This window comes from Octopus bimaculoides, chromosome 20 (assembly GCF_046866305.1).
Source record: "Octopus bimaculoides isolate indiv1 chromosome 20, ASM4686630v1, whole genome shotgun sequence".
In the NCBI taxonomy this organism is placed as follows: domain Eukaryota; kingdom Metazoa; phylum Mollusca; class Cephalopoda; order Octopoda; family Octopodidae; genus Octopus; species Octopus bimaculoides.
Window position 1 is genome coordinate 34,698,986 of NC_142947.1, and position 11,262 is coordinate 34,710,247.

The window sequence follows — 11,262 nt, forward strand, 5'->3', positions numbered from 1 at the left end:
TCAAATACCCAAAATTTCAAGGAGTTCCTGCCTTAAAAACAGGAGCTAACCACAGTTATTTTGTGTTCTTTGCTACATTGGTTTCTATTAACCCATTTATTCTATCAGAAGAATTTTTATTCATTAAGATAGAAGAAATACACATAATTATATATATATATAAATTTAAATAAGAGCTTTGACACTAATATCTATATATATTAAAGTTTTTATCAATACTATAAATTGCAGTGTTCTTGATTGCTTGATTGATTGATTGATTGAGTGTTGGCAGATTCACTCGAGAACGGTGCAGTGGAATCGCGTGAAATTCAGCACAGAGCGGCAGCATGGCCCGCTCATGTTCAGGAGATTTTTATTGCCCTCCAACTCCCATGGTTACCGAGATAATCAATTATTACTTTTTAAGATAGGAATATCCCATTCAAAGTGGGGAGGGGCGATTTTGTTGTCTTTCCCATGCGTGAAATTTTATGAAAAACCAGCACAATAAAGATTATTTTTTCCAAGTAATGTGGCTGGGTTTGTTTTTCGAAAATTTTAATCAGAGGCACAGAAAAAAAATAATTTCAATTTTTGTGCATTAAAAAGCCAAAGCTGTTAGACGCTAGCTTACAGCGATCGATATATACGCAGTGAACGTTTTCTCCATTTGCGTGCAATAAGGCTTAGGGCAAGCGAGTGTAACATCCAAATAACTTGAAAAGAATGCATGTGGGAATGCCATTATAATGAATGCTCATTTAAATGTATTTTGCATGGAGTTGATGTACTTTTTAACAGGAGAGGAGTGCTTGCTGGCTGGTTCTTCTCAAGTTTACGCATTTTCAGGTTCAATGTGTTTCAAATAAGTACTGACAATTGAAGGTGATTGCAAAGACAAAGAACTACCTGTTTTTTTAAACAATTTTAACAGTGAGAACATTGGACAAAATATGTTATTGACATTAATAGTTTATACCTCAGCTAATTACTGTTGAGAACTGCATAATCTATGTGTCATGTTAGAGATCTAAAAGGCATTTTCGAATTTCATTCTTTTCTTTAATCCAGGCAACGCTGGATATTTCTGCTAGTTACCTATGTAACCATTTCTGTATAAGGTCAAATTCAACTCTTAATTCAAGTTAAATAAGTAAATTTCCTTACACATCCTCAGGGTAAAGAGTAAACACCCCAAAAAATGTATAATCTTTTTTTTTTTTGTATTTACTCTTTACCCTGAGGATGTGTAAGGAAATTTACTTATTTAACTAGAATTAAGAGTTGAATTTGACCTTATACAGAAATGGTTACATAGGTAATAAACTTTAATATATATGGATATTAGCGTCAAAGCTCTTATTTAAATTTTTGATATATAACCAAGGAGATCGATTCATAAGGGGTTTACTATAGACCTTTGTGGACGAATTTTTGCTATTTTGGTAACGATTACATGTTTTATCTTACTAATACATTTGGTAGATATTGTTATATGAACACACACACACACACACATATATATATATATATACATATATATACATACATACATACATATGATGGGCTTCTTTCAGTTTCTGTCTACCAAATTCAAGGCTATAGTGGAAGACACTTGATCAAGGTGCCATGCAGTGGGACTGAACCTGGAACCATGTGGTTAAAGAAGCAAACTTCTTACCACACAGCCATGCCTGTGTAATATATGTAGTATTGTGTGTGTGTATCTATAGATCTTTGAAAGATGGTTGGTTGTGCTGTGACCAGGATGGAAGTCATGCCATTCTTCAGCTAGCTTGAAGTTAACAATTTCCCAACATTTCTTTTCCAGACACTAATCATAGACTTTACTGGGGAGGCTGAATAAAGAGATTCTTCTCTATAATTAGAGCACTTTCTCTTGTCTCCATTTAAAAAAATTGATGATATCAACCCAGGTTGGCTTTGCCTCAGTGTCTGAGTTCCAAAGCCATCTGACATGTTGCAGGAGAGAATTGCAAGATGGATTCTTCAAGCTGAACCAATCAACAAGATACCCAAGAGTAGACCCAGTACAATATGGTTGGATAATATCCATGGTGTCAATTGGACATGCTTGGAAATCCAGCCAGAAATTCCAATAATAGTTACTTCTGATAGGACCCAATGGAGGAGGTGCCTGAGGATTCTATCCCAACGACCCTTCCAGTTATAGTGAACAGGGAAGATGGACGAATGAATAGATATGCTTATGTCTATGTAAAATAAGGGATAGTCCCTTACATATATATATACAATATGTGTATGTGGAATGCGTGTGAATGTATGCACACACACACATATTTACACAGTGACAGTTTACTCTCACACACGACAGGATAGTGAGATTTATTTTTACTTTTAACAAATGTATAATATTGGTAACTTAACACGATAAAATATCTTCGTTACTAGCATTCTCAATAATAACTTCGTTACCAATATTCTCAATAACACTATTATCTATGGATTATTGTAGTTGATTTATTAGCTTATTGGAACATTCTTAACACCATAGTTACAAATATATAAACTATGGCGACCATGCGCCATTCCTTCCGTCGTTTCCACACCTTACATAATTTATTGATAACGTCACCAAGTATTTCCTCCGTAGAACTATACATACATACAGATAGATAGATATACATACACATCTCTCTCTACATGTGTGTATATATGTAATATAAACTTCGATCTGTTGTATCGATGGTTTTCATTTTCATTTTATTTATTTCAGTCATTAGACTGCGGCCATGTTGGGGCACCGCCTTGAAGCATTTTTGTCGAATAAATTGACTCCAGTTTTTTTTTATTGTTATGTATTTTAAAAAAGGATTTTTCTTTAGTTGAAACAGCATGTATAAACACACATTAAATATCATTATCTAAATATACTGTTATGTTATATATATATATATATATATATATATATATATATATATATATATATATATATATATATATATATATATATATATATATGTATATATATATATATATATATATATATATATATATATATATATATATATGTATATATATATATATATATATATATATATATATATATATATACACACACGAGAATGCTTATTTATCTTACATTTTCTGAAATAAAAGAACTCGTAAAGTAGGATAGTCCCTTATAACTTGTTAAAAAAATGGGAACCGTTACGTCATAGGATACTGTCATTACTTTCAAGCTACTCCTATAAAATATTCCAAATAGTTTCTTTGCACATATTGCAATAAACTTCAGAAATATTTGAATAAATTCAACTACGGAAAATGATAGTTTTAGATGATATATTGACCAATTCGATTAAACTAAATTTCTCAATAACAATGGCGACGAAGCGTCGTTCCATTATCGATTTAAACCTGTTGTTTCGATGCTTTATTTTATTGATGATGCGACAAAATATACATACATGCATATATATATATATATATATATATATATATATATATATATATATATATATACGTCAACGATACCAAATTGTGTGTTTATGTTTATACGCACATGATCGCTTGTTTTAAGTTTTATTAAAAATAAAATTCTTTTGAGATATTTCCTCTTATTAACGAATATAGCTCCATCATGGCTTTAACACGAAACTAATATAAATGTATAAATAATGGCTATCCCCACAGCCTCATAGAAGAAATACTATTGTTAGTTTTAACTACTACTGTAAAATAGTTTTAGTAACTGTTTCTTTATTATATATACATTTTAATATACATAAGAAATGTTTGAAAAACATTAAGGTGGATAATCATAATTACTATATAAATGCATTTGATTATTGTAAATATTCCAACGCCATGTTTAAAAAAAATTATGGCGATTCGCTTAACATTATTAGAAAAGATTGTTGTGTCGATACTTTTCTATAAATTTTACAAATTGCTACTGCACAAAATAGTGTATTGAAAGGATCTTTATATATATATATGATGTGTGTCTATGTATATATATATGTGTGTGTGTATATGTGTATATAAGTATATATATATATCTTTAAATATAGATATATAGAATAATTTGTAAAATTTGCCTATAAGGTTTTTATTTACGTACTTACTACTTTGTAAAATTATTACTGATTTTACTCTATATTATTTAAATTATACATACATACACACATATGTATATATATATATATATATATATATATATATATATATATATACACTCACATATCACATTCATATATTTATATTTGAGTGTGTTATATATATTAATACAAACACATACAAAAAATTACTCATTGAATTTCCTAAACTAATGACTCGATTTAATAGCTAAAAAGAAAAAAAAAGATGAAATTATCAGTTTATTCCGAAAAAGGAACTTCGGTGATCCAGAAAGTTTAGCGTCTTTCCGTGATAATAAATACGTCTTAGTTTCCTTGGAGATTTTTCGTCAGTTATTTATTTATTAGCTTTAACTTTAGCTGATCTTTTCTCCGTTCGTTAGCATTTATTTTTTAAAACTACATATGACTCGATTAATTCGGTTTTGTATTTCGTAAGTATAAAACTGTGAAACCATACTTAAAACCATTCTCAGCGACTTTATTATTACTATTATTATTAACATTATAATCTATATATATTTTAATAGACATAAAAATGTTTATAACCCTTGAACCATGGAAAGTGGGAGTTATTATTGACTAATTCGAATAACCTAAATTTCACAACGCTATAGTTTTCTAACAATGGCGATCAACCATCATTCTATATGTCGCATTGATATATATATATTTTTATACCTTCTTAACAAATTTTTGAGTAAAAGATTATATAAAAGGATTTTTATTTTTAGTCAAACTAGTTACTTTCTTAGTTAAAAATCAACTATCCCACATTCAGTTCATTTTCCGGGACGCTATTTCTTTTTATTTTTAAACATGATTATGAAATAATTTTCAGTGCAGAAAATAAGAAATATATTTTGTTAAAACAATAACAATCGGAGTTTTCTTTAGTAATTATTCTATATTTTCGATTTTTGTAAATATTTACTTTAATATTCGACAGATGCAAAATGGCGGAAGGGAGGGGGGGCTGTAAGCTTTTTTTTTAAGCCATGGAGTGACGTGGCAAATACTATGCAGTAAACAACACGTGATCAAGACGTGGGTGTGAGTTGCAGAACAGACATTAACAAATTCCTCCGCTATGATACTATTTATGTATATCGTATTATAAGTTTTAAATTTTCATATATTTTTTCTTATATATAATTAATATATAATTTTTATTTGATGGACAAGGAAAATATCCATTAGATTTAATTGTATTTGAAAATATAAAAAAAATGTGAATGGAACTATATTTTACCTTGGGTGCGTATTAATACTGAAAAATGTGATTAGACCTATTAGTATAAATACTACTGGTGTACTATTTTCCAGCAGTTGCAGTACCCGGTCGCCTGATCAAGTTCTTGTCAATTTGTCGTAAAACTTTTTTTCCTTATTTTTTCGAAATTTAAACATAATTATTTGTGCAACATTTGTAAAATATCAGAAAATAAAACATTTGTATTTTGTGTTATACATATGTCTATTTATTCTTTTTAATATTTTACTTGACTTTTTCTTCTGCAGTTAACGTTATTAGGAGTGAAATATTTCGACAACCTGGCTTGTCAACATAGTGAGAATCAAAGGTTCACTGATCTATCCTGGTTCCCAAGTAGACTCATGCCATTTCTGCCTAAATTCCTGCGTATATTCCTACATTTTATGGGTAATCATGGTTAACTGTTTTAATGTATTCCGCATCCACCCTGGCAGCTTGGAAAAAGTACACGGGCAATCAAAACACCACTTTTTGTAAGGTTTCTCTTTACATTCTTCTATACATTTACAGCTCCAAATGTAATAAAAATTCTTGATAAGCGAAAAAAAAAAAAAAGACACATAAAATAATTTAAAAGAAACTACATATATATTGGTTACAGTGTAAATGCTTAAAATAATTTCATTTTATTGAAATAATCGCGAAATTTGTTGCGGCGCAATTCTCTTTGTTCGTGGTTTTCTTTTTTCTATAGCCATATGCCTCAATAGGAGAAAGCTGGCCTTATAAAATTGAAATAAACCATTTTGTGACGGAACTCCTGCTACTAGAAGAAATAACCTGCTTACTGTGTGATGAGTGACGTGTGTGGGTAAAATTGTAAGTTGTGTTGAGTAAAGGTCGAGTGTCCTTGAGACGCCATTTTGATTTATTTCTACGTCTTTTGTATTTAGTTCGTGACCTTATTTTGTCGACTAATTTTTTTTTTCAAATTGACATTTAAAAAAGTCTTCACAGTTAATGTAATTGTAAAACGATTGTTGAAAGCACTAGTTTTTAATTAAGTTCTGACTATTTGAGAATTATGACGGAATTTTTTTTTTCGAATTAAGTTTAGAGACTTCTGTTTTATTAGAACATAAAATACGTCATACGTAATAATGACGAAAAGATTCGTAAGCTAAATTGACGTTAATTTAGAATCTTGTTTTACATGAATTTGTATTTAAATACCAGTGACGAACTTAACTAATCAAAACTTCATTTGTCAGTATGCGAAGCATTTTCCTAATGCTAATGTGATGACATTTTATGAAGATTAAATTTGATCTGATGAGACGTAGATTTGCTCCTCAAAGATGGTCGTCTTTGAGGGCTTGCTTGATGGTCGCGTTATGGGGATTTTAGGTCAACGATTTCATGTGCCAGACCTGCATTCTTGGGGGGAAAAGTCCGAGTTTTTGGAATACTGTTTGAATTCGAGATAAAATAATAAGAATTTTCTCTAACAATGAGTTGTTTAAACATGCTTGCTTGTGTTATAGCATTTTCTCGTCCACGCAATTTGTTTGTATTTTATGGCTACAGTGTTCACCTTGAGAATCCTGTTTTTGAGACTACAGCAAGGTCTGTCATTTCTCGCGCTCCGGTCCACGGGTTGCCGCCAGTTGGCTACTTTGGACCCAAACCCTTTGTCTTGTCCAGGCTCATGTCTCCCCATCATATTGTGTACATACAGATACAACAAAGGATATCTAAACAACGGTTCAGGTAAACCCTGGTGTTTTACTTTTGCTACCCTGTGTATGTGGACACGATATGAATGTTGTCACTTGTATGTATTAGATGGTGATGGTGACTCGTGTTGAGTGAATGATTGATTTTGACATCTGTATTGAATTGTGTATATTTTATGGTCACTAATGCGGTATGGCAACACTGGATTGTGAATATTCTCGATCGATAGTACTGTTACTTTAAGGGAATCGGAACTCGTTTAAGACAGTTTGTATGGGAAATATCAGTGTGATGCTTCTTAAGTTAGCTTTGTTGCAGAATATTCTAGTAAACGTGATTATATAGGAATTGACAAATTAATTTTTTGTATTTAGTGCAACAAGAAATTGTAATTATCTAAATATAGTTTCAAGTGCAATGTGTTTTCCACTCTTGGGAAGCCACTTGTTTTAGCTGGCTATTTTTATTCTAGGGATGTTTCACCATGCAAAGTTTAGCCATTTCCTGGCAAGGGAAACAAATGTTGATGACATAAGGATAAATTTTTACTATTACACTTTGTCAAGCTATTTATAGCTCGTGTTACTATTGATATTTTGACTTCTTTCAATTCCAAAGTCAGAATTGGAATATAGTAATATTCGTTACGCGCTTGTCTTGACTAGTTTATAAATGAAGATGAGTTATTCTGAATTATGTGGAAGTTGTTGGCCTTTGTCGAGTGATAATTTAAAGCTAATCAGAAAAGATTGGTAGCAAATATTAAATATTTTGCTTGTATGCGGGGAATGAATTCATTTTGCTTTCATTTCTCGAAACCCTTTGTATTTAGAATGTTTATATTTTAACTTTTGAAATTATATAATTAGCATTGTTAATGTATTTCAATGAAAGCTTGCTAAGTTTATTCTGCAATTGAGTCATGTAATATTCTTAGAACTAAAACAAGGTATATTATCGTGAATGAGTGATTGTGCCCGAAATTGTCTTAGATGTAAGTTTATTAGCTTCAGGCTATTGATGTTGTAAATATTGTTTGTTGATAAAAGTATTGGAATTTGTACCAATATTTGTCTTTTTCTCCCCCCAACACGATTTTACCTGGATGAAAATGGGGCTGAGATGCTGGCAAGACGAAGTCAGCTTCTTTGGCAAAAAAAACTAGAAGAATTATAGAAAGGCTATTCTGTGACAGGGTAGACAAAAAGCCATCAAATATTGGGGAGCTGTTAAATCTTATTCAACCAAGCTACACATAACGATTGCCTGGGCCATGGTTTTTTGGTTAAGGTAAGTCTTGTCACCAAATGAGTTTGCAGTCTCTACTTGTTTTAGCTTTGTAGTTCATAGCAGATGATTTGATTAAACTCTTGTTTGTTTAAAGAGGTTTTACTAGATAATATATCAATGATTTCAGATGTGGAAATTTTGATATGAACAAATACAAAGATAAGATTGTATTTTTGAAGTTTAACTTCCTACTATGCTTTGTCACTGTAAAATGATTTCATTAAGGATAAGCTGGCAGTTTTAATGTACTCTAGATTTTGTTTCTTCAACTTCATTAAAAATGGGTGCTTTGTAACGAAAATTTCCAAGTAACATTCAGATGTAAATTACGATGATATCGGAATTTAAGTGGATATAAAAAATTGGGTAATCTTCAAGTTTAGGGGGGTAAATAAAAATATTCAAGGGAAATAACTGCACGACTTACCAGTATTCGTTTTCTTCCAGCTGTTTATAAATAAATCACACCCCAACGTCAATCAAATCACGTGTGATTTATTTATAAACAGATGTACGGAGAATACTGGTAAGACGTTCAGTTACTTCCCATGAATTTTTTTTACCCCCCCCCCCCCCAAACTTGAAGATTGCCAAAAATTGGATACCCATATATAAATGGGTATTTCTCATAATTTCGAGCTTTTACATGGTGAGCGCGCAACGTACACCATGTATTTTTTTTTTTCCTTTCTCACATTAAATTTCGTTATAATTGCAATTTACACCATCTGGAAGTTAGGGGTAATCCTTCGTTTTAGCTCGACAGAACCAAACAAACGCTCGGCTGTTTCCATGACAACTCAATTCACTTCGGTTATCTTCGTGACAATTGCTAAAATGGAAAAGGCTAATGGATCGTGTGTGCGTGCGCGCGCACAACACGTTAGCTTTCTTCTCCATTTCAGCAACTGTCACGAAGATATCCGAAATGAATTGTCGAGTTACGGAAACAACCGAGTGTTTGTTTTGGTTCTGTCGAGTTGAAACGATTACCAAGTTAGGGAACAAGGTCAGGGAGGGATTATTTGATCTGTTGGTTTTGGGACTCTACATAATTTGATAACATAGTTTCTCGTTTTCGTTTTGTCTTGGTTAATATCTTGTAGAAGTTTATCTCGTGTGATGCTGGCGAAGCATCACACTAGATTGGTTGTAATTTTTTTAGGATATTTTTTTACATTCCCCGCCTCCAATGTGTGGTATTAGGATTCTGTAAAAAGTTGCAAAATTCATGGTCAAATATAAAGACCTTCGCCCGGGAACAAAAAAAATTAACCAACCTGGGGGTCGGTGTCAACAAGTGTGTCGAAAACGAATGTGTTAAATGCGGGGTGGGGAGGGGACTTTCGGAAAATTCACAAGATCCGATATTTCCGTTATAACTTTTGGGAAAATTGATGTGTATTGATTTTTTTAACGGAATCCCACATTTTTAGCTATGGAGGATCACACACATAGATACCCGTAGGCCTTTAAGCAGGCTATCTACATGCTAGAAATAACAGCCAAAACTGCAATAACGATGAAATTTTGAAAAGCTTTTGGTTAATTTTCAGATTAACACCCGCACGATTTTCACTAGGGGGTTAGGGTTAGGGACGGAATTGCCTAACCCCAACCCTAACACCCTAGTGAAAATCGTTCGGGTGTTAGTCTGAAAATTTATCAAACTTTTTTCTTCCGTAACCAAAAACATGGGGATTCCGTAAAAAAAAAAAAATCTATATCCACCCCCCAATGACGGAAATATCGGGTCTTGTGAATTTTCTGAAAGTCCCCTTCACACCCCCAGGGTCGTCAGCGCTTTTTTTTTTTTCATATTCGTCTTCCACACGCTATCCTTACAAGTAAACAAATTTAAAAGATTGTCGAAAATATAAGTTTAGGCTTTAAAATGTGCTTCATTCCAAACGCTTGTCTGTTTCTTATAAATGTAACGTTAATAGCATCTTGTATGTTGGTTTTCTCGTAATGGGGAAAACTATTCGATGTAACTATAATGGTACCATACCCTGGACAAAGTATAGGCCAGCTAAACTATCAAGGTGGTGCAGCGCTTTCTAAGATAAATTTCTAGCTAATATTAAGTTTCTAGATGCTGCCAGAAAATTAGTGCACAGTTTAACTTTGGATTGGATCTATTGTAATCCTGTTTCAATATAAAACCATTTAAATAATATACAAGTACTCACTAACACGGGAGTGGGCAGAAGTGGACATACGAGTTGCTTTAAAGGAATGGAATGTTCTTTTCATTATTTTCCTAAAAAGAACTTTCCACTCCTATTGAATTCTCTCGGTACGACTCGCAAAAACAAGTAGATAATGTTTTGTTGCAGATTTAAGGGGAGATAACTTGATTTAGTCTTAAACCAGTCACATGAATATACTTTTTTTCACAAAAAGTGCAGTGTTTTCCTTTCGATTTCACGAAATGAAATTTGAAAGTATTTCACAGCCAGGTAAATGTGTATTGATAGGCTTAAAGTAGACATATTCAATAATTCATCAATAACTGCTACATGAATTATATTCTGTTTGCAAGTAGAATGTTGATCCTTTTGATGTCAAAGCTTGTGTAGCATTGAAACATTTTATAGAATCTAAACTAATCGACACATGTAGGCAATGCATTTCACTGGTGATGGGCTGAAGTATTTTTAGATTATCACGTAAGTCAAATGTTATATGATGCGACATATATCTATTGCATTAAAGTATTGAAATTTGTACACTATAAAAGATGTCGAATGCAGGCATGCTAATATATCTAATCCAAAGTTTGTGTATAGAGCTTTCTGGTTAGGTTGTCAATGAAGTGGCTAAGATAACTATCGTATTCTTGGATATGTTTTAGTATTGTTTTGAAGTTTAACAAAATAGTTGAACAACAAAAGATCTTTTCCTTTTTAG

General features: G+C 31.9%; 1 long non-coding RNA gene across 3 annotated transcripts in view; it reads left to right on the plus strand.

The window, feature by feature from the left end:
* The window catches only part of LOC106882367 (uncharacterized), a 102,577-nt gene that overhangs the window by 10,347 nt on the left and 80,968 nt on the right, over nucleotides 1–11,262 (plus strand). The window contains exons 2-3 of one of the 3 annotated variants that reach the window (XR_016237649.1): nucleotides 5,628–6,201; nucleotides 6,910–8,349. This is a non-coding gene — a long non-coding RNA (uncharacterized LOC106882367). Of the gene's footprint in view, nucleotides 1–5,002; nucleotides 6,202–6,909; nucleotides 8,350–11,262 lie in introns of those variants that run through there. The other 2 variants (XR_016237648.1, XR_001410990.3) reach the window with 2 other exon arrangements.